Consider the following 27,589-nt stretch of genomic DNA (forward strand, 5'->3'; position numbering starts at 1 on the left):
AAAACAAGAGTTGAGCAGCTCTCCTAAACCTTCTTCAACTTCTGCCCAGAAACCATCCATTTTTGTTTGTTTTTGTTTCCAATTCCTAGGTTGCCACTGACTTGTTTTCCTGTTGTGGCAGAACAGAAAATTGTCCTGTGAACTGGGCGAAATATAGAGACAAGAATGCCCAGTCGGCATCCTGGGACAGTCTGCTGAGTATCTAAATATTCCTTTGAAAGAATACACACTACATTGTGTATAGAATGGGGAGCTTTCCTGATCTCTCAGTAGTGTAAACCTGAGGAATTATTTCCCTGAATCAGTATTTCCAGAATCAGGGCAAACAGGACAATTGTCTGCAGAAAGATGCTCCATTGCATCTTGAAAGGGAGAGCTTGGAAGGGAGCTAGTTGCAAGTTTGCCAGTAGGTAAGCTGAGCTCCTCAAATAGAGCTTGGATAGCACCTTCCCAAAGAGTCTTCTAGGGGCTTCAGTGTTTTCAAAAACAATTCAAGTTCTTTCCTTCTCAAAGTGTCAATGAAGCCCCTAAAATAATACACCAAATAGGGATATGTTTGAATTATTTACCCTCCTCTGAACCCCACATCAATGCCATTTTTTTTTGTATCACGATAAGTAAATATATAACAAAATATTTGCATTTCGACATTTTTTTACACACACAATTCAGTGACCTTATGTTCACCATGTTGTACGACCATCACTACTATTCATTTTCACATTTTGCCAACACGTTTTCTATTTAGAAAAAGATTAAAGCTCAAACAAAACGAAAGGGAACAATGTTTAGAGAACAGCAAGATTTGTCTTTAAGGAAAGGAAAGAATAGACAAGGCTTGCAGTTTTCTCCCTTTCCTTGATCCTCCCCTGGGGAGGAGGTTGGAGTCTAAAAGACACAAAAACCAAAACCAAACCAAACCCAGTGCCATTGAGTCGATTCCAACTCATACTGACCCTATAGGACAGAGTAGAACTGCCCCATAGAGTTTCCAAAGAGCGCCTGGCAGATTCGAACTGCCAACCCTTGGGTTACCAGCTGTAGCACTTAACCACTACACCACCAGGGTTTCCGCAAAAACCACCCAAAAAACCAAACCCACTGCCACCAAGTCAATTCCGACTCATAGCGACCCTACAGGACACAAGAGAACTTCCCCATAGAGTTTCCAAGGTGTGGCTGGTGGATTTGAACTGCTAACCTTTCGGTTCGCAGCCAAGCTCTTAACTACTGCACCACCAGGGCTCCAAAAGACACAAAGGACTCATTAATTTCATTCACCCACTTAGCATCTATTACCTTAGTGCCTACTATATAGAGAACTATGCCTGAGACCCTGGATATAGCATGAAATAGCTTCATGGGTGCTTTTAACTTTCTTAAATTCATCTGTAGATGCTCAGAATAAAAAAACAGTGTAAGAGTGAGAACAATCTAAATAGGACAGAATATTTCACCAATATGCTACCAAAAATGAGCATATGCCCAGAAAAGTGTGAGCTGGAAGATATGGTTCTGTGGTTTATTTGAGGGGCAAGGCAGGGTTTCTATTTTTCTCTTGGTATGAGCATCTTGCATCCCATTAATTAAAGACCCAAACAATGAAACACAACTAGTTTCAATGCAGGAGCTAAAACTGTCTTGAACTTACTGAGACTTGAGGAAGGACTGAAAGCTGTAGGAGATTTGAGAAATTCTCAGGTTTCATTAGAAGTAACTTAAGTTTTACTATAATCGACTTTCACTTCACAGGCTAACTTTAGTATCAGATACCTAAGAGGTGATTGATTTCACTCTATATGACAAACACCTTGCCTCATAAAATTCAGAGTTAAATTAATGAAACAAACAGTAAACCAGCAAATCTATTTACAATTCTGGTGACCGCACTGAAGAAAAGAAGAAGTGTACTGCTCATGTATTTCCTAACTCTGCCCATTGAAACGAACAAGAAGCATGGATGCCAAAGTAGCAATGAGCACACCAAGTGCCCTGATCTTGGTTTCTAAATGCCATTCACCAATAGAAGAAACCAGGAATCCTTGGAGAAATGGCTGATTCCAGGGCTGGCCAAGCAAAGTACAAGGCAAGCAAAGAACATCTTGTGGTACCAATATAATGGTGGAGCATGTGAAAATAACACGGGAGTCATCTTGAAGAGGCTTCCACTGGCCAATGTGGAACAATATGAACATCAAAATAAACAATAATATTAACATATGAAAGCCTGCTGAATAACCATGAGTCCATAACGATGAAAACAAACGAATAAGTTGAAATTTTGATGAAGAACGGAACTGCAGTAGGTAGCATAACGAGCCCTCAAAGATGTCCATGTCCTACTCCCTGAAACCTGTGACTATATAAGGTTATGTGGCAATGCGGCTTAAAGGTGCAGAAGGAATTAAGGTTGCTAGTTAGCTGACGTAGGCATGGGGAGATTTTCCTGGAATATCCAAGTAAGCCCAAGGTAATCACAAGGATTCTTAAAAGTTGGAGACAGAAGACAGAAGAGTCAGTCTCAGAGTGATGCAACGTGCAAAAGACTTGAGGGGCCATTTTTGACTTTGAAGATGGAAAGGTGCCATGAGCCAAGGAACATAGACAGCCTCTAGAAAAAGCAGGGAAATGGATTCTCCCCTAGAGCTTCCAGAAAGGAATGCAACCCTGCTAAAACCTTGATTTGAGCCCAGTAAGACTCATTTTGGACTTCTGGCCTCCAGAAATGTAAGTTAATAAATTTTTGTTATTTTAAGCCACTGTTTGTGGTAATTTGTTATAGCAGCGATGGGAAACTAATACAGGATACTTACACAGTTCTAAGATCCCTCCCTACAAAATACTTATTAATTACAAAAGGAAAAAAATAGCTTTACAGTGAAGAAACCTGGCAGTCACCACCTTAAATGTGTGATCAAAGATAACATCACCAATAGTAAGGCATACTGGCATCAGGTACCTCCTGATATGATGCACTGAGAAGGGCAACATCACATCTCTGCTATCCTTCCCAAGGAGGCACAACGTAATCTAATCAAGAGACATCTTCAGCCAACTCCAAATTTAGGGACACTCAACAAAATAGCTGTCCGATACTCTTCAAAAATGTGAAGATCACAAAAGACAAAGAAAAACTGAAAAAATGACTCAGTTGGAGGAGTCTAAAGAGACAGGACAGCCAAAAGCAATGTGAGATCCTGAATTGGATCCAGGACCAGAGAAGGATATTAGTGGGACAATCTGGAATTTCAAATAAGATCTGTAGAGTTATCTAACAGTATTGAATTGATGTTAATTTCTTGGTTTAAGCCACTGCACAGTGTTGGTGAGAAATACTGAATATACCACAGATCGCCAGAAAAAAGAAACTAATCTATTTTAGAAGAAATACAACCCGAGTGATGTCACTTCGGCTGGCTTACTTTGGACATGCCATCACAAAAGACCAATCACCAGGAAAGGACATCATGTTTGGCAGAGGGTCAGTGAAAACAAGGGGAAACCCTCAACCAGATGGACTGACGCAATAGCTGCAACAATGGACTCGAACACACCAATGATCCTGAAGATGACACAGGGCCAGGCAACGTTTCATTCTACTACACACGCGGTCACCACGAGTCAGAGCCCACTCAATGGCAACCAACAACAATTAGAGCTATGTGAGATGTTAACGAAGCCCTGGTGGCACAGTGGTTAAGAGCTCAGCTGCTAACCCAAAGGCTCGCGGTTTGAATCCACCAGGCACTCCTTGGAAACCCTACGGGGCAGTTCTACTCTGTCCTATAGGGTCACTATGAGTTGGAATCGACTCAAGGGCAACAGGGTTTTTTCAGATGTTCACATTTGGAGAAGCTGGCTGAAGGGTAGATGGGAACTCTGTGTGCTATTTTACATTATTTTTAAGTCAAAAGTTATTTCTAAATAAAAAGCTTTTAAAAAAGAAAACCCATAGGACTGTACAACACAAAGAGGAAACCAGTACTGGCTCATCAGCTGTAACAAATGTGCCACAGGAATGCAAGGTGTTAACAGGGGAAAGAACGTAGAGGGGGAAGGCGCAAGTTGGAACACTCCATACTTGCTGCACCATTCTTCCGTAAACCTAAAACTTCTCTAAAAAACAAAGTCTATTTAAAATATATACGTATGAGTTTATGCTAAGAAAATCTGGGATGGTCTCTCTTTAAACCTCTTTTTAAAGTGCCCATTCATTTCCTTCCTTAGTAAAATTACTTCATTAGGTGTCTATGTGTCTTTAAGTCTTGGTGATTTCTTTCAACAAGCCATCCGGGATTCAACAAAGACTTCGCGGGTATTAAGATAAAAAGTCAAATACGTGTAACATCTAAGTACTTTGCAGGTATCAAGGTTAAAAAAAAAAAAAAAAGCAGTTAATTTTAATACCCAGTGCTGAAGTCTCAGTTCTAGAGGGTTTTTCCCTCAAGCACAAATAAACGAGTAAGTCAACCGCAATGAAAATATATTCCCCTACTCCTGCCCCCTTCTAGGCCATTCTTCATGATCACATCACTTCCTTGGTTACAAACCTCTCGATTCTCACTGTGGCCTGGAAGGCCCTGCAGGACCAAGCCCTGCCTTCCTCTCCTGCCTCATCTTCTAGGACTTTGGTCCTCTCTCGCTGTGTCTCAGCACACCAACCTTCTTTCTATCCCTTACATAGACCAAGTTCTTTTTTTAGCAGCTTTGAACATATGTCTTTTCTGCCTAGAATGGTTCTTCTTCTTCTCTTGGCTTAACCAACTAAATAGCTCACTAAAGGGCACACAGCTAATAAATGGCAAGGTTAGGATTCCAAAGCATTGCTAATAAATTATGGCACCTCCATAGAAAGGAATTTGGTACATTTTTATACACATTGATGGAAACTCTGGCGGTGTAGTGGTTAAGTGCTGTGGCTGCTAACCAAAGGGTCAGCAGTTCGAATCCACCAGGCGCTCCTTGGAAACTCTATGGGGCAGTTATACTCTATCCTATAGGGTCACTATGAGTCAGAATCGACTTGACAGCACTGGGTTTGGTTTTTTCTTTTTTGTTTTACACATTGATGATACGGAAAGTGGTCTTCAAAAAAAGTTATATACATACACACAAAATTAAATCCTATTTTTACTTTTAATATATTGATTATATACTTACCTATTATGAACCTAAAAAGAAAACATTCCAGAAAGACATATGCAATGCTATTAACTGTGATGAGCTTTTGCAGTGTTTAACCCCATAACTGGGACCACACACACACACCCCCCCCCAGCTGTTTGCATAGTTGGCTCTTTCTCATCCTTCAGGTTTCAGGTGAAATATTAACTTTTAAAAGATACTGTCCACAAATAGACTGTCCAAAATAGTCTCCACCCCTTCCGCCCAGTCAATTCTATCAGGTTGTTCTGTTTAAGCTCCTTCATGGCATTTATCACGGTCTGAAATCATGTTTATGTATTTGCTTCTTCTTCTTTTTTTGTATTTAAATATATGCTGAAAAGTGGGAGGAAGAAGCAAAGGAAGAAAAAAGGAGGAGGAAGGGAGGGAGACAAGGATGAAGGAAGTAATGAAAGAAGGAAGAAAGGAAGGAAGTTAGTTTATAAGCTGCGTGTAGGTTCTGGTCAACAGCTAATCAAATTTAACAGAATAATGAATTTTTAAAAAGGGATCATCCTACATGTTGCCCTTCTTTCATCTAGGAGTTTAAAAATCATTTCTTTTGCTCTTGAGTCTGAATCACTTGCATTATTTTAACAACTACCCTAACGGTTTTTCCCACTAATTTTAGCCATAGACTCCTGTCTTCACACAGAGCCTTGTGCGGAAGTCTGATAAATAAAACAGATTACCTGGAGCTGTTTGGGATGAAGCAGGGTGAGGACGGGTGAGCGTGGAGGGTTTGGACAGGTGACCACGCTGATCCAGGCCGTGCTGAATCCCTGTGATGTCCTGAGGTCTACCTGCATTCTCAGAGAACACTTGGAAAAACACTGAACTTCTGAAATACAGAACTTTCCGCTCAAAATACAAAAGAGCTTTAATTAAAATTGCTGTATCAGCAGTTTCACGTTGAGCTTCCACTTTATTCCAAATGGTTGTGATTTGATTATGAGACCACTCACTCCGGCGGCTGTGCTATGCTGTTTTATAATTAGATAGCAGAAGGTCTGAACGCAAACAGTATTTGTCTTAGCCATCGGTTCTCTGCAGTCTTCCTAGGCAGCACCCTGGGAGTGCTGAAGTACTGACGCTTTTTTAACTTTCACGCAAATTGCATCTATAATAATCCATGATATACTTTAGCATTCCTTTTCCTTCAATTTGAAGAAATGCTGATTTAAACCATAATTTAATACAAATTATTCAGTCTAGCATAATAAGGACAAAATCCTTCTTTCCATAACATTTTCAGAGATCTTTGGACAAAAAAGGACAAAGACAGTAATAACTCAGTGAAATTTGCTGAAAAATCTCTAGCTAGCTTACTTTTTTCTTCACAAAATATACTATTCAGAAGTATAAATGCCCAAACACACAGACTGTCCATTAAAAAGAATCAAATGCAATCTTCAACAAACTTTTCTGGAGCTACAATTATTTCCTCGAAACCCACAGCATGCATTTTTTAAAACATGTCTGATGCTATTAAAAAGTGATGGACTGACAGTCCTGGAGACTGAAGTCTTCTGTTTGACCACAACGCAGGCGCAGCACAAACGGGGCGAGGGAAACCACCCATGCTTTGCCACCAGCGTTCTTCAAACTTAGGGAAGAGACTCTTTTAGGGAGAAACGGGACACTGTGATTCCTGCTTGGGTTGAATCCATGGCCATTTCACAGGCTGCCTTTGCGGGGATGTAAGTTCTTATCCCAGGAGCCCTGATGGCACAATGGTTAAACACTTGGCTGCTAACTGAAAGGCTGGAGGTTCCCACCCATCCAGCAGCTCCACAGGAGAAAGGCCTGGCACTGCTACTGTAAAGATTACAGACCAGAAAACCCTCTGGAGCAGTTCTACTCTGTCCCATGGGGTTGCTAGGAGTCAGAATCGAAGGAATGGCACCCAACAACAAGTTCTTATCCACATGAGGGAAAGGCCTGTCGTTCCTATCTTTCAAGCCACAAAATAGTTTTCTAACACTAACGCCCTTGCATTTACTAGAACAGATGAAAACCAACAGATCAGTTCGGTGGCCTCTCACATGCAGAAAAGATGAGGATGCAACACATTCACACCGGCTGCTTCATCTCCTGAGGAAGAAAATGCTAGAACCGTCAACCTCCACAACTGGGGCTCTGAGGCTTCTAACAGCAACACCTATTGACAATCCTGAGGACTTCAGCTAAGCGACATGAATAAATCTCAAATTTACCAACAGTCAGAGCTGAGCCCTCTACAGGGATTTCTCAGCCTCAGCACTACCAACATTTGGGGATGGATGATTCTTTGCTGTGGGGGCTGACCTTGGCATTGTAGCAGTACCCCTGGCCTCTACCCGCTAGATGCCAGTAGCACCATCCCCAACTGTGACAAATAAAAATGCCTCTAGACATTACATCACGTCCTCTAGGGGGCAGAACCACCCCCAGCTGAGAAGCACTGCTCTACACACTCTGGCACTGCTTCTAACTTCTATCTCCTAGACCAGGTTTCATCCAGTCATCAGCAGTTACCAGTTGCCACTGAATCGATCCCAACTCCTGGTGACCCTGTGTGTGTCAGAGCAGAACCATGCTCCGTAGAGTTTTCAGTAGCTGATTTTTCAGAAGTAGATCACCAGGCCTTTCTTCCAAGGTACCTCTGGGTGGACTCAAACCACCAATTTTTCAGTTACCTGGTCGCACCACTCAGGGACTCCAAGATGTCGTAGTGTGCAAATTTCTTATTTCCCTTTACATTTTTCTGCTCTTTTACCCACAGCCCTTGGAGGATAGCTCCAAATCCATCATCTTGCAGACGTGTTGCTATATACATAGCTGGGCTGGGCAGAATTTCGCGACAAGCTATGGCCTGTGTGCTGTGTTTTGCCCTTCGCCAGAGCGCCTTCCTGTTTTACCGTTGGTTGAATTATGCTCCAGCTCCCGGGCAGAGCGGCTGGAGAAGATCTGATGAAAGCCACATTGTTTGGTTCATGGAATGTGATTTACACCCCTCAGATACTGGATTTTAATTTGTTGTATATGTCTATTAAACCCTGTCTTCCTCCTCCCATTTCTTAGGATGAAAAGCGAGTTATTTAGTGCACAATCTAAAAATCTGCTGGTTATTAAATTTTCCTTTTCGCTTAGTTTTGAAGCTTTTATGCCTCTGAAACTTATTTACATGCTGTATATATTAAATGAACTGTAATCCACAGGACTCGCCGGATTCAAAAAATGATGAGGTACTCTTCCCCTGGTCTCAAAACAGAGCCTACCTGACACCTCAGAAGAGGGAGGCATTTACAGCATCCCCTGGTCTATGACTCAAGAACAGACATTTACAGAAGTGGCAACCCACAGCTAAGCAAGAGAAGTACACAGGTGCAGCAAACAGAAATAGTTCCAAATAGTCATCCATTGCCATGTTAACATCAGATGCCATAAAATACCGTCCTATGAGATGCTAATAAGAAAAATGCATATGCCTGTATATCGTATATACTGCATATTGCATAATTTATGTTCACCCACGTGCAAAGAAAGACAGGAAAACCACAATATTACGTCATGTTATCAGTTATATTTCCTTGGAAAAATTAAGTCTACCATTAAAATAAAAACTACAATGAATGGATAAATAAATTATGGCATATTCACACAATGGAATACTACGCATGGATAAAGAACAGTGAGGAATCTGTGAAACATTTCGTAACATGGAGGAACCTGGAAGGCATCATGCTGAGTGAAATTAGTCAGTTGCAAAAGGACAAATATTCTATAAGACCATTATTATAAGAACTTGAGAAATGGTTTAAACTGAGAAGAAAACATTCTTTCCTGGTTACAAGAGGGGGGAGGGAGGGAGGGAGGGTGGGAGAAGGGTATCCACTAATTAGATGGTAGATAAGAACTACTTTAGGTGAAGGGAAAGACAGCACACGATACAGGCGAGGTCAGCACAACTGGACTAAACCAAAAGCAAAGAAGTTTCCTGAATAAACTGAACGCTTCAAAGGCCAGCATAGCAGGGGCAGGGGTCTGGAGACCATGGTTTCAGGGGACATCTAAGTCAATTGGCATAAAAAAATCTATTAAGAAAACATTCTGCATCCCACTTTGAAGAGTGGCGTCTGGGGTCTTAAAAACACTAGCAAGTAGCCATCTAAGATGCATCAATTGGTCTCAACCCACCTGGATCAAAGGAGAATGAAGAACACCAAGGACACAAGGTGATTACAAGCCCAAGAGACAGAAAGGGCCACATGAACCAGCGACTACATCATCCTGAGACCAGAAGAACTAGATGGCGTCAGGCTACAACCAATGACTGCCCTGACAGGGAACGCAACAGAGAACCTCTGAGAGAGCAGGAGAGCAGTGGGATCCAGACCCCAAATTCTCATAAGACCAGGCTTAATGGTCTGACTGAGACTAGAAGGACCCTGGTGGTCATGGCCCCCAGACCTTCTGTTGGCCATTCCTGAAACCAGCTCGTCAGACATGGATTGGAGTGGACAATGGGTTGGAGAGGGATGCTGGTGAGGAGTGAACTTCTTGGATCAGGTGGACACTTGAGACTATGTTGGCATCTCCTGCCTGGAGGGGAGATGAGAGGGTGGAGGGGGTTAGAAGCTAGTGAAATGGACACGAAAAGAGAGAGTGGAGGGAGACAGCAGGCTGTCTCATTAGGGGGAGAGTAATTGGGAGTGTGTAGCAAGGCATATATGGGTTTTTGTGTGAGAGACTGACTTGATTTGTAAAGTGCAATAAAAATTATTTTTTAAAAAACTACAAAAAAAAAAAAAGTTGCTACCAAGTCTATTCTAACTCATCGTGACCTTGTGTGTGTCAGACAGATTAGAACTGTGCTCCCTAGGGTTTTCAATGGCTGTGATCTTTCAGAAGTAGACAGTCAGGCCTTTCTTCCAAGGCAGCTCTGGGTGGATTCAAACCACCAACCTTTTGGTTAGTAGCTGAACACATAACCATTTGCATCACCCAGGGACTCCAAGTCTACCATTAACATTCATAAAAATAAGATGCATTCATTCCCATAATCATTAATAAAATGCATAACTGCTTTCCTAATTATGACTTTAATAATTTACTCAGTAATTGCTACTATAGGAGGTAATAGACACACTTCTTATGTTTAATGCTCACAACAGTTTGGATAGTATGCATACTTAATCCCATTTTGCAGATGAGAAAAAAGGTTCAGAGGGGTTAAGTAATTTTTCCAAGGTCACAGAACTGGCAAGCAGCAGAGCTGGAATCTGCACCTAATCTAGATGGCCCTGTCGTTCATGCTCAATCCACCCTATTATGCGCTATCAGCAGCTCTATAAGGCCTGAAGTTGCTTGAAAGCAAGCCAGTATCTTGGGGGAAAATCAAGGTAAACTGCATCCTTTGGAGATTGAGAGAACTCTGAGCAGATCCTTTAGGATTTTTATTTTTGTTTTTCATTTGTTTTTAATTTTTAGAAGGGTCTTATTTCCAGATTTATGGAGATCAATAGCTATATACCATTTTGATTTGCGTAACTGCAGAATCCAAAACTTTCCGGGTAATCCTATCCCTCCCTCAATCTCTGGTCACTCCCCTTTCTCCCCATCCCCCTTTTCCCTGCTGCAGTCCATAATCTGGTTTTCTCCAGCCTCCTCTCTCACTGCTCCTGATGACAAATCCCATGGTCCAGCGTCACTGAGGTCCTTGCAGTTCCCATGGGCATCCTGGGCCTATTGTTGCATATAATCCCATATACGCTCCTTGTTCAACCACTTTATCAGGTACCTGCACTGTTGTAGGTGCTGGAGATACAGTACACAGTGAGTAAGGCAAAGTTCCTGCCCTCATGAAGCTTACAGTCTAACTGGGAACAGACAATGAGTGAAAAGATAAAATATTTACTATGTCAGGCAATGTAAATGCTTTGGTAAAATAATAATAAAGCTGGGAAAGGGATTAGTGAGTACTGGCAGGGAAGAAGGTCTTGTCATTTAAGAAAAGGTGGCCAGGGAAGTACACACTGAGAAGGTAGCACTTGAGCAAAAACAGAAAGAGGTGAGAGAATGAAAAACATGGAGACCAGTAGCAAGGAGGTTCATGTGGCTGGCATAGAGTAAGCAAAGCAGAAATTAGAAGAAGATAAGGTGAGGGTCCACCACCCGTCTGTCAGTTTGTTGTATTGTGGTAGCTTGCGTGTTGCTATAATGCTGAAAGCTATGGCACTGGTATTTCAAATACCAGCAGGGTCACCCGTGATAGACAGTTTTCAGGAGAGCTTCCGGACTAAGGTAGACTAGGATGAAAGGCCTGACGATCTACTTCCAGAAATTAACCAGTGAAAACCCTATGGATCACAACAGAATACTGTCTAATATAGTGTCAGGCATCACTGGGACAGACCAATCTTCAGAGAAGGACATCATGTTTGGTAAAGTGGAGGCCCAGTGAAAATGAGGGAAACCCTCGGTGAGCTGGGTGACGCAATGGCCACAACCATGGAATCAAACAAACCAACACTCATGAACATGGAGCAGGATCAGGCAACATTTCCTTCTGTCGTACATGGGGTCGCCGTGAGTCAGAGCTGACTTGATGGCAACAAACAACAAGGGAAGGGTTGGGGGAGGTGGCTATTGCATAGGGGCTGGCATGCCTTTATAAGGACTTTGATAATTACTTTGAGGGGCAAAAGCTGTCTCTCCATAACTGGTAAACTATGTCCTGACACACAATCTGACCTACAGGACGCACTCAGTGCTTTTGAATACAGAGACTGGAAACCATCTACAGGGGCCCAGAAGCTACCAGAAATAAGAATGGGACTGGCAAGTGGATGCCTGATCTAAATGAGGTGACCCGGCTCAGCTTTAGCCATATGGAGCACAGTCCCTACGTCCAAACAACACACCTCTGGACCAGCTGTGGCTGGCGGGCCTCCAGTTTATAGCCTCTGTTGTCACTCGGTGTCTCTTTCACAAATTAATCACGAAGATAAAACACTGCAGTGTGGCATTTTTGAGAAATATTGCCAACAGCAATGGTGTTCTACACAGCAGTAAGAACCTCAGTCCTCATCAAGACTCCTACCTCTTTGACGAACTCAAAGTTTGGCTGCATCCTCTTTAACAGATTCTCAGACTCCCATGTTTTGAAAAATGATGCCTCCTCTGTTCTGGTATCAAGAGATTGCTGCCTCCTCCTGAGGTTAACGAGGCATTCTTGCATCCCTTACTCTTCCCATACTACTTATGTAAGAGCTGCTCATCTCACAGGGCAGGAGCAAACCCATACATTAAATTTCCTTAATTGTCACTAGAAAGGATTGCTATCTTTAAATGCAGATGTAAACAAAAAAAAGGAACTTTGTTTAAAAAGAGACCGAGTGAAGCGCAAGTACAAGGAGGCTTTTCTGTTGGCTTTAACTGGGGAAATGCTGAATATGCAGTGATTTTTTTTACATTAATAATAATAGGAAACAGTAGATAGTGGTACCTCAGCACAATTCTAATTTAATGAGAAACAATAAAATAGTTTTCCAAAGGGGCCTATTTAGGTCCAAGAACCGGGGATATTAAAGTCTCAAGATTTATTCTTTCGTTAAGGTATGCTGATACACATTTTCTAAGGCTATATTCTACTCACTGATTAGATCTTCCTCTTTATAATTCCCTTACTTGTAAGGGAATTAGATTGGTATTTTCCAGGCCAAATAACTTTTAGACAAAGTATTTAAGCTGAATCAATTCGTTTCCAGCACAAGTAAGGTTGATCAAAACCCTATATCACTCAGACAGCCCTATGAGGCATATTCTTAATGTATTTAGTTATCATTAACTGCAAAACCATGGGAATCAACTATTTAGAAATGGGTTTTAAAGAAGAATTGAGTCTACATAAAACTTCTGGTCAAGTACTGTCATTGAATCAGGCCTCCTCTTTCTTGGTATTTTCATTATAATTTATTATTATAAATTAATTGCACTAGTTATTCAATATGTGTTAGTCATTGCAATGTTTAAGCAGTATGCCACATAAGGTCAGATATCATGATGGTGATAACAATGATGGTGATGGTTGACATTCACTGAGTCCCTTCTATATGCTGGAGCCCTGGTGGTGCAGTTGTTAAGAGCTTGGCTGCTAACCAAAAGGTCGGCAGTTCAAATCCACCAGCCGCTCCTTGGAAACCCTATGGGGCAGTTCTACTCTGTCCTATAGAGTTGCTATGAGTCAGAATTGACTCTACGGCAACAGGTTTGGTTTTTACATGCTAGACACTGTGCTAAGCACGTTCCATTCCTTGATTCATTTGCTTCTCACTTTCATTATGAGCTCAGATCTGTGTGAAGTGTGTTAAGTACCTTTCCAACATCCTGCAAGTCATACTATACTCCCATTTTACAGCTGAGGAAATTGACACTGTGAAACGTTGAGCAGCCAAGAGTCACTGGGTGGTCCTCAGAGAAGGATATTCACAAGGCTGGCAGAGATGGGCAGGCCCTAGCCTTAGGGACTATTGGGGTTCCTAACATAGGTACTTCTCTCGTATATATCCTAGGGCATGTCTAGTCAGGGTCAGACCCCTGAATAGGGAAAAATATTGTTGCTGTTGGATGCCATCAAGTCAATTTTGACTCATAGTGACCCCACGTTCCAGAAAGTTTTCTTGGCTGTAATCTTTATGGGTGCAGATTGCCAGATCTTTCTCCCACGGAGCCACTGGTGGGTTCCAGCCACACACGTTTTGATTAGCAGCTGACCGCTTAACCTTTGCCCCACAGGGGGTCCGTAAAATAGCTCTCACTAACTGATAGGCATTGTTCTAAATCCTTTATGTGTACTATGTTCTTTAGTTTTTGTAATAAGAGCAGGAGACAGCACTGATACCCACACTTTACAGATGGGGAAAACTGAGGCAGAGGAGCTATATGTCCATAAGTATATGACCATAAATGGTGGAAGCTGCATTTGACCTGGAAATTTTAAGTCCAGAGTCCATGTTCTTAGCCAACATTGTATTCTGACTGTCTATGAGCCAACGGAGCCTGAACTAAGCCCTTTGACCAAGCTTAGCACAGAAGAAACAGTACTGCACCTCTTCAAATGACCGTGTGTCATGGGCAACAAGCTCCAAACGAGTGGCTAAGGAATGAAGTCTCTTTTGAGGGCCACTCATAAAACCCTGTAGCTCTTTTGTTGTCTAAGAGAAAGCTGGGGCTCTGGAATAAAAATGACAGAGTTAGATTTCCCATCAACCCTAGGGGGTGGCCTTGAGGCAGACTGGTTTGATTTAGAAGGAAAAGGAATGGGACATTACATATAATTGTGATGCAAACCCATTCTGTTTACACAAAGACCCGTACAGAGTCCGTGCCTTCTGCGAGCACAGACCCCAACGTGGATGTGGGGAGGAGGGAGCACCATGGAGCAAGCGGGCACAGAGGTGGACACAGAAAGCAGCCACCATTCCACAGTGGAGCCAAGTGCCCATGCTCAGACTGAAGCTTAGTATGCCAGAGCAAGAGGACTGCTCTCCATTCAGTACACAGCCATTGAGGTTTCTAATCTGAGGTATGATCTGGCCAGAGCTGCCCTTTAAAGTTCCACTTACAACTGTTCATAAGATGGCACTGACTGGAGAGACTGAAAGCACAGAGGCCCCTTTGGAAGGCATCAAGAAAAGCTTGGTGGTCTTGAATATAAGGGGCGGCAGCAAGAACAGAAGAGAGGCACGACAAAGAACAAAGTTCAGAGGACAGGGGGAAAGTCTAAAATGTGGATTTCCTATAAAGGGTTTCAAGGTTGGGCACAGAGGCTCTGGACAAACCACAGAAATTGGCATGAATCCCAGCTCTACCACTAACTAACCATGGGTCCTTGGTCAGGCAGTTACTCAACATTTCTTAACACCAGTTTCTTCATCTATAAAACAAACACAGCAATGTCCCCAACTCACAGGGCTGTTAAGAAGCTTATCTAAGATTATGTATATAAGGCATTTGGCACATTGTTCAAATACGCTCAGTAAGTGCTACCTACTAGAAAAGGATATCATGTTTGGAAAAGTAGAGGGTCAGCGAAAAAGAGAGAAAACCTCAAAGAGATGGACTGACAAGATACTTGCAACAATGGACTCAAACATACCAACAATTAAATACGAATATGGTGTAGAACCTGGCAAATAGTTAGTTCTGTTATGTGTAAGGTCGCCATGAGTTGGAACCAATTCAATGGCAACTAACAACAACAATATCGTCATCACAATGCTTGTGTTTCTGTCAATACAAATACTTAAAATATTCCTCTATTCCTTTTTTAAAGACTCCCCAGTTGCTAGCTGATGAAGTTGGGAAAACCTGGTGGCGTAGTGGTTAAGTGCTATGGCTGCTAACCAAGAGGTCTGCAGTTCAAATCCACCAGGCGCTCCTTGGAAACTCTATGGTGCAGTTCTACTCTGTCCTATAGGGTCACTATGAGTCAGAATCAACTCGAGAGCAGTGGGTTAAATCAACAATATCCGACTCCGACTCATAGCGACCCTATAGGACAGAGTAGAGCTGCCCCATAAGGTTTCCAAGGAGTGGCTAGTGAATTTGAACTCCCGACCTTTTGGTTAGCAGTTGAACTCTTAACCACTGCACCACCAGGGCTCTAAATTAACAATAGCAACAGCAAAACACCAAAAGGAATATTTCTTTCATACTGTTGCTCTTAAAACGAACTGTGTGAAGGTGCCAGATAGTGGTCCACTTTAGTGACTGAACGAGAATCCCTCATCAGAGGAAATTAATAAATCACTACAATTTAAGATTCAAACACAGGTTATAATCTAGCCAACTCTCAACGCTGAGGGATAAGTGTCAATCTGATAGCTATATAACCTTAACTGAGTTTTAAAACCTAGAGACAGGGACCAGTTTCAACCCTATCTTCAGCAAACTGTTTCAGCTCCACTACAAACTCTTCTCCACAATGTCCTAGCTCTGTGATTTATTCAATGACAATCAATTCATCACTAATCTTCCCTGAGACGCACCCCCAAATCTATGCAGTAGAGTACTAATAATAATTAACATTCACAGAGGGCTTACTACATTAGGCCAGGCACGGTGTTAACTGGTTCACACAGTGCTTTCTCTAGTCAAACACAGACTATATAATCAACCATGAAAATCCCCCACTTCTCTTTCTCCATCTTCTCATTCTGTGGGACAACCATATACTGCACACCTTCTATAAACCCAGTGAACCCAGTGCCGTCGAGTCAATTCCGACTCATAGCGACCCTACAGGACAGCCTCTTGCTAAACAGATATGCTTGACCACCTGCTTAAACCCTCAACAATTTCCCAGTACATTTAGAAAGAAATCTAAACTTCTTTAAATGACCTTTAAAGCCCTACATTGTTTAGCCCTGATCTGGCAGTGGGTTTTTATATATATATATCTGTGCTTTGAGTTGCTAAACTCTCGTCATTCAGCATCCTCTCTGGTCCTGAAGAACATACCAAGTTTGCTTCTACCTCATGGCCTTTACTCGCATTGTCTCCTTTTTCTGGAAAGCTCTTCCCCTGGTTCTTCCTCCTCATGGCTATCTCTTTATCATTTACATCTTGATTCCAATGCTACGTCTCAAAGAAGTCTTGCCTGACAACCTGCTCTCAAGGTAATACAACGCACTCCGAGAGGCATTCTGGAGCTGGCTTATGCTATAAACATCTTTTCCCAACTCCTGGTCATGCTGGTAGCTTGAAGTCAGCTATGATGGGAGGATTTACACCATGGAAATTGGCAAACACTACAAATCAGGGCACCCCCCCAATCCGGAGAACCACTTGATAAATATTTACTAGAACGCTACTGGCCACTTTAATCCACTATCTGTCACTGCCCAACATATTGCGTCCCATAAATTTTTTTCATAACATCTATCACTCTAAAATCATATTCTCTATGTGTAATTTTTTGTTAGCTCTCTTCCCACTAGGATGTAAGCTAAAGAGAGCAAAGACATCATCCAAATTGTTCACTACTACATCCTGAACTGCTGCAAAAGACCTCTTTAAAATGTTAAAAAGCAAAGATGTCACCTTGAAGACTAAGGTGCGCCTGACCCAAGCCATGGTGTTTTCAATCACCTCGTATGCATTCAAAAGCTGGACAATGATTAAGGAAGACCGAAGACAAATTGACGCCTTTGAATTATGATTTGGCGAAGAATGTTGAGGGTACCATGGACTGCCAAAAGAACAAACAAATTTGTCTTGAAAGAAGTACAGCCAGAATGCTCATTAGAAGCAAGATTGGAGAGACTACCTCTCCTATACTTTGAACATGTTATCAGGAGGGATCAGTCCCTGGAGAAGGACATCATGCTTGGTAAAAAAGAGGGTCATTGAAAAACAGGGAGACCCTCAGTGAGATGGACTGACACAGCGGCTACAACAATGGGCTCAAACATAACAACGACTGTGAGGATGGAGCGCAGGACCAGGCAGTGTTTCGTTCTCTTGTACACAGGGTCGCTATGAGTCGCAACTGGCTCAACGGCATCTAAAAACAACAACCTGAACACTTAGAAGCATGTGTATAATTAGAACTTTAAAAAACTCTTAGGGAAAGAATGAATTAATTCCATTTACCTTCTTTATACTGTTTTCCCCCACTGTTTCTAAGATTCTGAGTTTCCTAGTGGAGGTCCTTCATGATTAAGACATTTTCAACATAGAATTTACTAGTAGGTACAGTTTCAAGAGCTATCAAAACTAGCAGTGTACGTATGCCTCACCAGGCACCAATTAAGAACTGGAATAATGATTTAAAACATCATTCACTAGCTTCCCTACTCTATAATACCTGTTTGGAAATTGTGAAGAGCTCACCCTTGTCTCTTTTCATCCTAAAGCTCTACGTAGAAAAATGTCTCCCTTTTGAAGGGCACTTACCGTGTAATCCCTTTGTTAGGATAACGGGACCATCTGGCCCCATTCATCTTGCTGTAATTTGATCCTGGGTTAACTGCACCTTGTCACTAGCCATGATTGACACTGTATGTTTTCTCTTCACTAAGAGTAGTTCTTTATGGAGGCAGCTTTCTGAAGACTCAAATTCTTGAAGACCTTTTCACAGCTGCTTACGTGGGACCATGGACTTTCACTTGGGTTTCCTAGCAGCCCATCCTCAAAAAGATGTGAGGGAGGAGGTTGAAGAAGATATTAATGCTTTGGAAAGTTAACAAGTGGCATCTATATGGGCAAAAGGAGAGGAGAGCAATTAAACCATCACTGTATTGATGATCCAAGCATGTTGGATGTTGTCAATGGTAAACATCACTTAACAATAGTATGACACACCTAAAATGTGTAGATATGGGATCCCAAACTCACATGCCTTTTGGAGCTAAGCAGGTAAAGTAAATAATGAGGCAAATACGGCTTAAAATAATATGGGGGAGAGTACTGTGACAAATTGAAGACCCCTTGGTGTCCTCTACAAGAAGCAACATACATTCAGTTTCAGCCAATTTTTATGAGTGGGAATGTAGAACAAGTAACATCAGATTGTAATGGATATTGTTGGTTGCTGCCCAATATTCATGCCTCCATTTTTTGTTCACGTAACCCCCTTCCCCTACATAATTCACAGACAGTTGATACTATACCCATTCTATTTTTCAGGGCTAAATACACATTGCTCTAAGCCAATTAGGAGAACTCCATTGTCCTTGCTACTGACTGGTGTAAGAATGGGCATGTGACTCAACTCTAGCCAAAAGAACATGAAAGAAGATTACCTGGACATCTGGACTTCCAAAGAAAGAAATAAGAAGGGACAGTGTGTCTCCCTCTGGACAGAGTTGTGTCTAGCTGTGAGGCCAGAAACTGCTGCTGCCATCTTGTTACCAGTCAAAGAGGAAAGCAGAGGCCAGGGCATCCTGGAGAATCTGCAGCAAATCTTAGAACACCAAACCTAAAGCCAACCTCTACACATTGTGTTACATGAGATGATAAAATTTCTTGAGGCTTAAGTCAGTCTGAGTAAGGCTTCATTTGTTCCTTGCAGACAAAAGTACCCCAAGTAATGCAACAATGTTCCAACGTTTTAAGAGAAGTGGGAAATTCCATTTTTAAATTCCACTTTTTAAATTGTGGCCACTAATTTTTAACATCAGACAGAAAAGCTTCCTCTGATTTAAAAGAAGAAAACAAAACACTTTGTGGGGTGAGGGTGGGGCATTCATTTTCAGCTCATCGTCTAGCTTGCCACCTTAACTGTTGGTTCTCAGTGACATCTACATCTCAAATGGCACATTGAAGTTCCGGAAACTTTAAATGTTGCTTCACCATTGATCAAGAGCCCACTGATCTCTGCCTGACTTTCAGAGCTTCACTTTCTGCTTTATTTAGATTAGAATATCAATTTCCAAATGCACCATAGTATAACGCTCAGCAAAAGGGTGACTGGAGAGAAGACCTTCAAGACATGAACAGGTTTGTTAATTAAGTTTCTTTGCAGGAAAAAGGTCATGAAAATGAGAAAATACTTAGCTTATTAAAGCCCACAAAACCAATAAATTTGAATCACTATGTATATTAACATGGTCATTTCTGCAAAAATGATTCATTCTTGTCTTCACAGCTATGCATGTAGCTTGTCCCTTCCTACAAAATACACTCTCTTGTCCCCTTCGTCCACTCACATTTTACCTAGACTTTAAAATTCTATTCAAAGCCTGTCTCTTCTAAGAAGCAGCTTCTGATTGAAGTTTCTCAACTGTTTCTTTATATGTGGCTGACACACCACCTGTGCAGAATCGCCAGGAACCATCTGTCAGTTAACCGGTCGGTTTCTGACTCCAGGACCAGAATTACTGGGTCTGGAGTTTGAGATTCTGTAAATTATATGCTCCGCAAGTGTTTCTTCTACACATTACAGTTGGGAGACACTGTTCTAAGGTACTCACAGTTATATCATTATATTATTACCTATCACTTTTTTATATCATTATAATGGCGTACTGAATCCTTACCTGGGTTTATTTTTACATAATTCTTTCCAACCAGGTCATATCTTCTCAACCATATTGTAAGCTACTGGAGGGCAAGGACCTTATTTTATAGTTTCACATCCTTGTTTATCCTCTCTGCCCTCTGGTCTCCTCATCAGCAAAATACAGATTTATAGTTATGGCTTCATAACTGAGACAAAAAATTAAATGTATTACATCTTAACTACGAGTGGAGTCTTATGTGTTGCTATGATGCTCAGCAAGTTTCAGTGGCGCTTCTAGACTAAGACTAGGAAGAAAGCCCTCCTGATGTAAAAGTCACCCAATGAAAACTCGATGGATCCCTCACAATGAAAACCTGGTGGATCCTCAACCAGTCATGAGGATGGCGCAGGAGCCGGTAGCATTTCATTCCATTATGCACAGGCTCGTCATGAGTCAAGGGATGACTCAACAGAAGCTTAAGGCAAAAACCAAGACATAGTTCTAAGCCTCAGACACTTTATTATATTTAATCTTCAAAATAACTCACACAGTAGTAGTATCCTCTTCTTGCCAAGAAGGGGACTGAGCCTCACAAAAGTTAGGAAGTTTTGAAAAGTTCACTCAGCTACTAAGTGTAGAGCCAGATTTGAAGCCAGATTTGAAGCCATGTTCTCCTGATCTAAAGTCCAAGCTTTTAACCCTTATCCTGATGTCTACGCAAATATAAATTGCTGGCAATAATCACATTGGTGTATGTAGTTCTCAGAGACTCAAGATGTACTAGTGCCCAGGAGGAAGGCATGTGAAAACATCCAACCTAGACCTTGGAGCTGGAGAAAAATTGCTTCACCTATCTTTTATGGGAATAATCAATCTCTTGTTAGTGTCAGGCCTTACCCGGAGAGTGCAGGTCAGAGTCCTACCTCAGAGAATACTGGGCCCTCTGAGGTAGAAAACTGAAGAAAGCGGTTAGAGTTGGAAAACTGATCAGAATGGAAGCAACAGCTGGAGTCAGAGCAACACCTGAGCTGAAGGAATACCAGGCACATTTATTCACCCATGGCAGTGTTCTCAACCCCGACTACCGATAAGAATCACCTGGGAAGGTGTGTGTAAAATAACACAGATGCCCAGCCCCCATCCCCAGAGATTCTGATGTAATTATTCTGGGGTCTCCTCAGGCGTGGCAAAGTCTGAGGGCTGCCCAGGTGGTTCTGATATGCACCTGAGAACCACTGTTCTGTGGTCTGACCACAGAGTAGCCTCAGTCAACTCTGACCACTTTGGAACCTTACTGGCATTTGCTCATCCCTCTTGTCATCCTTGATCACCACTGGGCCCCCAGCTCAGTGCCTGGCATACAGTAGGCACTGTAGAAATATTTGTTGGAAAAAATGATTAAGTGAATTTTGAAACCAGCTAAAGTGCCTCATTTAGCCAATTTCCTATCCCAAATTTACCCCCCCCCCCACTCCCTTTTGATTAGGAACTGTTTACTTGCAGCACTCTGGAAGTCTAAATAGCTGGGAAAACTGGAAATTCATTATCCAACCTGGTCCAGAACAATGTCAACCCATGAAAGTGTTAACACTAACCACTAACTCAGCCCTTAACAGCTGTATTCTGCTGGGAGACAATTCTCCATGGGTCTCTAGGGTTTCTGCATGCCCTGTGAGCAGACATACCAACTGCTTTTGTTCTGGGCTATCTTTTCAGTGACATTTGTATAGCAAAGAGCCTTGGAAGAGAGATAGCGTCTCCCTCCAGCACAGGGGGGAGAATTGTTTCCTGACCACCAGGGCAAAAAATGGGCAGGTTTGCTTGCAGCCCCTTTATAAAAGATTGGAGTTTCCTAATCTTGGGATTCCTCAGCTGTGATGAAAACCCATTGGGTGCAAACCAACCACCTGGGACACCCTGCTTTGCTCCCGTAGGCTTTGAAGAGCAAGCGGAACCTATGTAAACACAAAGCTCATGCTGCCTGTTGTACGCTGAGTAAAAAAGTCCTTTGTCTCTGAACCAGGAGTCTCATGTCTTCTGCCCACATCCATGGAAATGTGACAGGATAACGTGTTAGCTTACAAGTAAGGTAAAATCTTCCTTGATAAATGCTTAAGCATCCTTCAGGATTCCCCTCTATGAGGCTTCCTTGACCCTTACAACTGAATTACTATGCCTTTCCTATGTTCACCAGAGTTGCAATAGCTTTATCATTTAGCACACTGAGTTAGTGTTAACATTTTCATGGGTTGACATTGTTCCGGACCAGACGGGATAATGGATTTCTAGTCTTCTCAGCTATTTAGACTTCTAGAGTGAGGAAAAAAAAAAAAAACAACTGATACATTGGCACATTTGCCTTCCTCACTAGACTCAAATTACTTAAAAATAGAAACCAAGTGATATTTACGATTAGAGTTGATGTCAGTAAAATATAAAGTTCTTACTGCATGATCCTCTCCTTCCTACTCCATATGGCTAATCCTGTCTGTGGCTCTCCACCCAGCTCACTCTCTGCAGCCACACTGGTCTGGCCACGCTCTTGCCTCAGAGCTTTGCTCTTGCTGTTCCCTCAGCCTGAAATGATCTTCCTTCTGAGTTTCACATGGCTCTCTCTCACACTTCATTCAGGTCTCTGCTTTCCACCATAATTTAAGTTCCAAGATGGGCATTGTGTGTTTTGTTCACTGCTGTGTCCTGAGTGCCTGACACAAACTAGGTACTCAATAAATATCTACAGAATGAATGAAAGAATAAATACAACTAGCACAGTGCCCTGCCCATAGAAGGCAGCTTGTAAAAGTAGCCATCGCTAATGTGTTGTTGTTGTTAGATGCCATCAAGTCGATTTCGACTCATAGTAATCCCATGTGATTAAGTAGAACTGCCCCATATGGTTTTCTGGACTGTAATCTTTGCAGAGCAGATGGCCAGGCCTTTCTCCACGGAGCCACTGGGAGGGTTTGAAGCACAAGCTTTTGGTTAGCAGCCAATCATTTAACCATTGTGCCATCAGGGCTCCTTATCATTAATGTCATGAGTTGGATATAAAAATTTTAGTCAGCAACACCCAGTACACGAAATGTCATTTTTATTTTTCAGGATTCCAAGCCCTCTCTAAGGAGCCCCGGTGGCACAGTGGTTAAGGGCTCGGCTGCTAACTGAAAGGTCACAGTTCAAACCCATCAGCTGCACTGTGGGAGAAAGACATGGCAGCCTGCTTGCATAAAGATTACAGCCTGAGAAACCCTATAGGGCAGTTCTACTCTGTCCTATAGGGTCGCTATGAGTCAGAATCAACTCGATGGGCAACAGGTTTGGTTTGGGTGGTTTAAGCCCTCTCTGCTAGGCTGGGTAGAAACTCAATCCCTGTCATTGGCTGGGGGTGCTACCACTCTCTCTAAACTCATGCAAAAATCCCAGAGAGTGGATACATCTCAGAACATGCAGAAAAGGGACCTTTGGTTTTTAGACCATAGCCACTGCTGATACAGACTGTGCCGCCACCTACCCAAAACACGCACACCCCACAATCCTAAACAAAGTTTCTGTATAGCACCATGCACCCATCGTCTCTAAGGTTCACCCACCTCCAGGGGCACTGAAAAAGAGAAATCTGATCCATTCTACCAAATAAAATGCAAACACAAATCCCCTCCAGGGCTCCGAGGTTGCTCCCAGCCTCTCTCTGTTCCATCTGCTTCCACCTTCACCTCCCAGAAGTGCTTTCCTCTACCCCCTTAAGCACAATACCCTTCAAACAACTTCAGATTTTCCAAATTTTAAGCTTGGAAATTTTTGCCTTTGGCCCTACCACACACAAGCTGCTGTAAAATGCTAAATGAGGCATTTAAACAGACTTGTTGAAATTCACCCAGGCAAATTCAAAGTCTCAGTTCCCTTCTTTGCAAGGCAGAGAGATGCCGACATCAGGGAGAATGAAATACAAGGTGATTCACAATAAATTACCTGCCATATTAGAAATAGTTTTTGCATGTGACCCAGCGCTGGCACCATGCCTGGCACGCTGGTGTTAAACAAACATCTGTAAAATTCATGACTTAGTAAATACATCAAATTTACCTAAGTAAACAAATGGCCTCTAGGATGGTCACCTTAGGGTTGCCCCATCCACATCCTCTCTCTGCTCTTCTGTGGCTTTCAGGAGGTGAACCTTCTGCCTAGAGTTTGCTTAATGGTTGGCACCAACAAGGTATTCCAGGTAGGGATGAGAACAAGGTCAAGGAGCCTTGCTTATGCAGTGGTTAAGAGTTTGGCTGCTAACCAAAAGGCTGGCAGTTCGAATCCACCAGCTAGGTCCACGCAAGAAAGATGTGGCACTCCTTGGAAACCCCATGGGGCAGTTCTACTCTGTCCTACAGGGTCGCTATGAGTCAAAATTGACTCAACAGCGAGAGGTTTGCTTTTGCTTTTTTGGCATACGTGTATGTCTATATGCACATGCACATGGGCCTGGGTATATGTGCACGTTCACATGTGTATTTATATAACTCCCAGTGGTTCTGCTTCTATGTTCAAACCCTTGAGGAACTCCAGGTGACTCACAGTGACTGACTCATAGTGACCCTGTAGGACAGAGTAGAACTGCCCCATACCGTTTCCTAAGCTGAAATCTTTACAGAAGCATGCCACATTTTTCTCCCTTGGAGCTGGATGGTAGATTCCAACTGCCAATCTTTTGGTTAGCAGCCGTAGCTCTTAACCACTATGCCACCAGGGTTTCCATATGTATGTATACCAGTTGCCATCAAGTTCACGGAGTGACTCATGGTGACCTCATGTATGTCAGAGTAGAATTGTGCTCCACAGGGTTTTCAAAGGCTAATTTTTGGAAGCAGACTGCCAGACCCTTCTTCCAAGGCACCTCTAGTCTCCAACCTCTCAGTTAGCAGCTGAGCATGTTAACTGTTTGCACCACCCAGGAACTCCATTCTATACATATATGAATGTATGTCTATCAATGCGTATAAATACACACATATACATATATAAACTTATATATACCTATGATATGGAGCCCCGGTGGTGCAGTGGTTAAGAGCTACAGATGATAACCAAAAGGTTGGCAGTTTGAATCCGCCAGCCACTCCTTGGAAACCCTATGAGGCAGAAATCCGTCCTATAGGGTCGCTATGAGTCAGAATGGACTCGACGGCAACGGGCTATATATATATGCATACGTTTCAGGGATTTTTACCGGGAGCACTGGTGGAGCAGGGTACGTCGTCTCTGTTGCACTGCTGTCCCCAATCTGATGCTGGAGCTTAAAGCTGCGGAACAGGAACTTAGGATGGGAAGCTGGACCTGAAGTGGGGGACAAGGTGGAACTTAGAAGCACCAGCCGGCGCCCACGAGGACAGACTGAAACCCCTGTCAGTTCTTGTTCCTCTGACCATGGTGAGGAGGGTGTCCTGCTGAAGCTGGGGGCCCTTCATCACGGAGCTGAGCGAACACACCGGGCCCAGGGGTCAGAAAAGCTGAAGAAGGGTCCAGACGAAGTTGGATAAATATCAGGCCCAGCCACAGCCTCGGGCTAAGGAGGTATGACAGCAGATAAGCGACACTGTGTGCGCTACAAAAATGGCCACCGAGGCCTCACTTCGCCTTCCAAGTCTCACACAAGAGCCTCTCTGGTGACCCTGGAATGAGAGACCCACAGAGAAGGGGATTCTGGGAAATGTAGTTCAGCAGCCGCCGACACCGCCAAGTCAGCGCCTCCCTCAAGGAAAGCTGGCGACTCAGTCATGGAGCTCCTCCTCACAGCAGGCAAGCTCTCCCGCGGGATCTCTCCTTCCAGCAGACCAGCACCAGGGCTCTGGGCTATCCTGTGGCTTCCCCGCACAAGACCCATGCTTTTGTCAACAGTCTCATTTGTGTTCTCTCTTCAAATTACCCAATCCCAGTGTGCCATCTATTCCCTGCTGGGGTTCTGGTGAAAGCTGCCACTACCCTGGGTGCAGAGAAACAAGCAAAACTTGAACTGATGGATTTATTTATTGATTTTCCCTGCTAGAAATATATTTGTTAAGAATATGAATTGAGCGCCTACTAATTGAGCACCTAAAAGGGTACGGAGGTGAACAAATTCCCTGACCCAATAGAGCTTACAGTCTAGCGGAGGAGACAGGTAACCATTATCTGCTTCCTACAGTCTCATGGAGTAGACACAGAAACTTGTGACATTCATCAAGTTTCTAGAACCTTTTGAAGAAACGTTAATGATGATTTATTATTATCTTGTATCACCTAAGCCGTAGCTTATTTTGTCTCACTTTTAAGAATACGTACTTGGAAAAAAATAAAAGTGGGTTTATAATGGACATGTACTGTATGGCTGACTGTACACTAGGCTCTTTATATAACCAAACAAAACCAAACCTGTTGCCATTGTGTTGATTCTGACTCATAAAGACCCTATAGGACAGAGTAGAACTTCCCTATAGGGTTTTCTAGGCTGTAATCATCACAGGGAGCCCTGGTGGCACAGAGGTTAACAGCTCATCTGCTAACCAAAAGGTCAGCAATTCAAATCCACCAGCTGGCCCTTGGAATCCCTATAGGGCAGTTCTACTCTGTTCTACTGGGTCACTACAAGTTGGAATCAACTCAAAGGCAATGTTTTTTCTAATCTTTATGGAAGCAGACTGCCACTTCTTTCTTCCATGAAGCAGCTGGTGGATTCAAACCAGCAACATTTTGGTTAGCAGTGAAGCACTTAACCATTGTACCACCAGGATTTCTCGGGCTCTTTGTATAGAATATTTGATTTAATCCTCAAACAGTACCACAAGATGCATGAGAAGGAATTATCGTCACCAGAAGGTAAAGAGGAAACTGAGGCTCAAAGAGGTAAAGTGACCAGCCTAAGCCCCTGAAGCTAGTAAAGGAAGAAGTGGGATTTTTACTTTTAGTCTTGGCTCTGTACGTGCTAGGAATTGTGCCAAATGCTGAGTGTTTGAAATCCTGACAACAAGGCTGTTATGATTGAATTATGTCCCCCCAAAATATGTGTTGAAATCCTAATCCCTATGCCCATAAATATGACCCTATTTGGAAATAGGGGTTTTCTTTTGTTATGGGAATGAGATCGTACCAGAGTAGGGTGGTCCTAAACCTAATCACTTCTAAGTGGTGTCTTATGGAGAAAAAAAAAAAAAAAGAATAGACACAGAGACACACACAAGTGGGGAAGACGGATGCCAAGGAATGTCAAGGAACCCCCCGGGGCTACCGACCACCAAGGACCCTCCTTTAAATCAATGCCCTGATTTAGATGTCTGTCCTCCAAACTGTGAGAAAATGAATTTCTGTACTTTAAAGCCACCCGTTTGTGGTCTATTTTGTTATGGCAGCACCATGTAACTGAGACCAAGACCGTAAGGTAGGTTTTATTACTATCCCTCCTTTCACACAAG

The sequence above is a fragment of the Elephas maximus genome, chromosome 25 (genome assembly GCF_024166365.1).
Source record: "Elephas maximus indicus isolate mEleMax1 chromosome 25, mEleMax1 primary haplotype, whole genome shotgun sequence".
NCBI lineage: Eukaryota > Metazoa > Chordata > Mammalia > Proboscidea > Elephantidae > Elephas > Elephas maximus.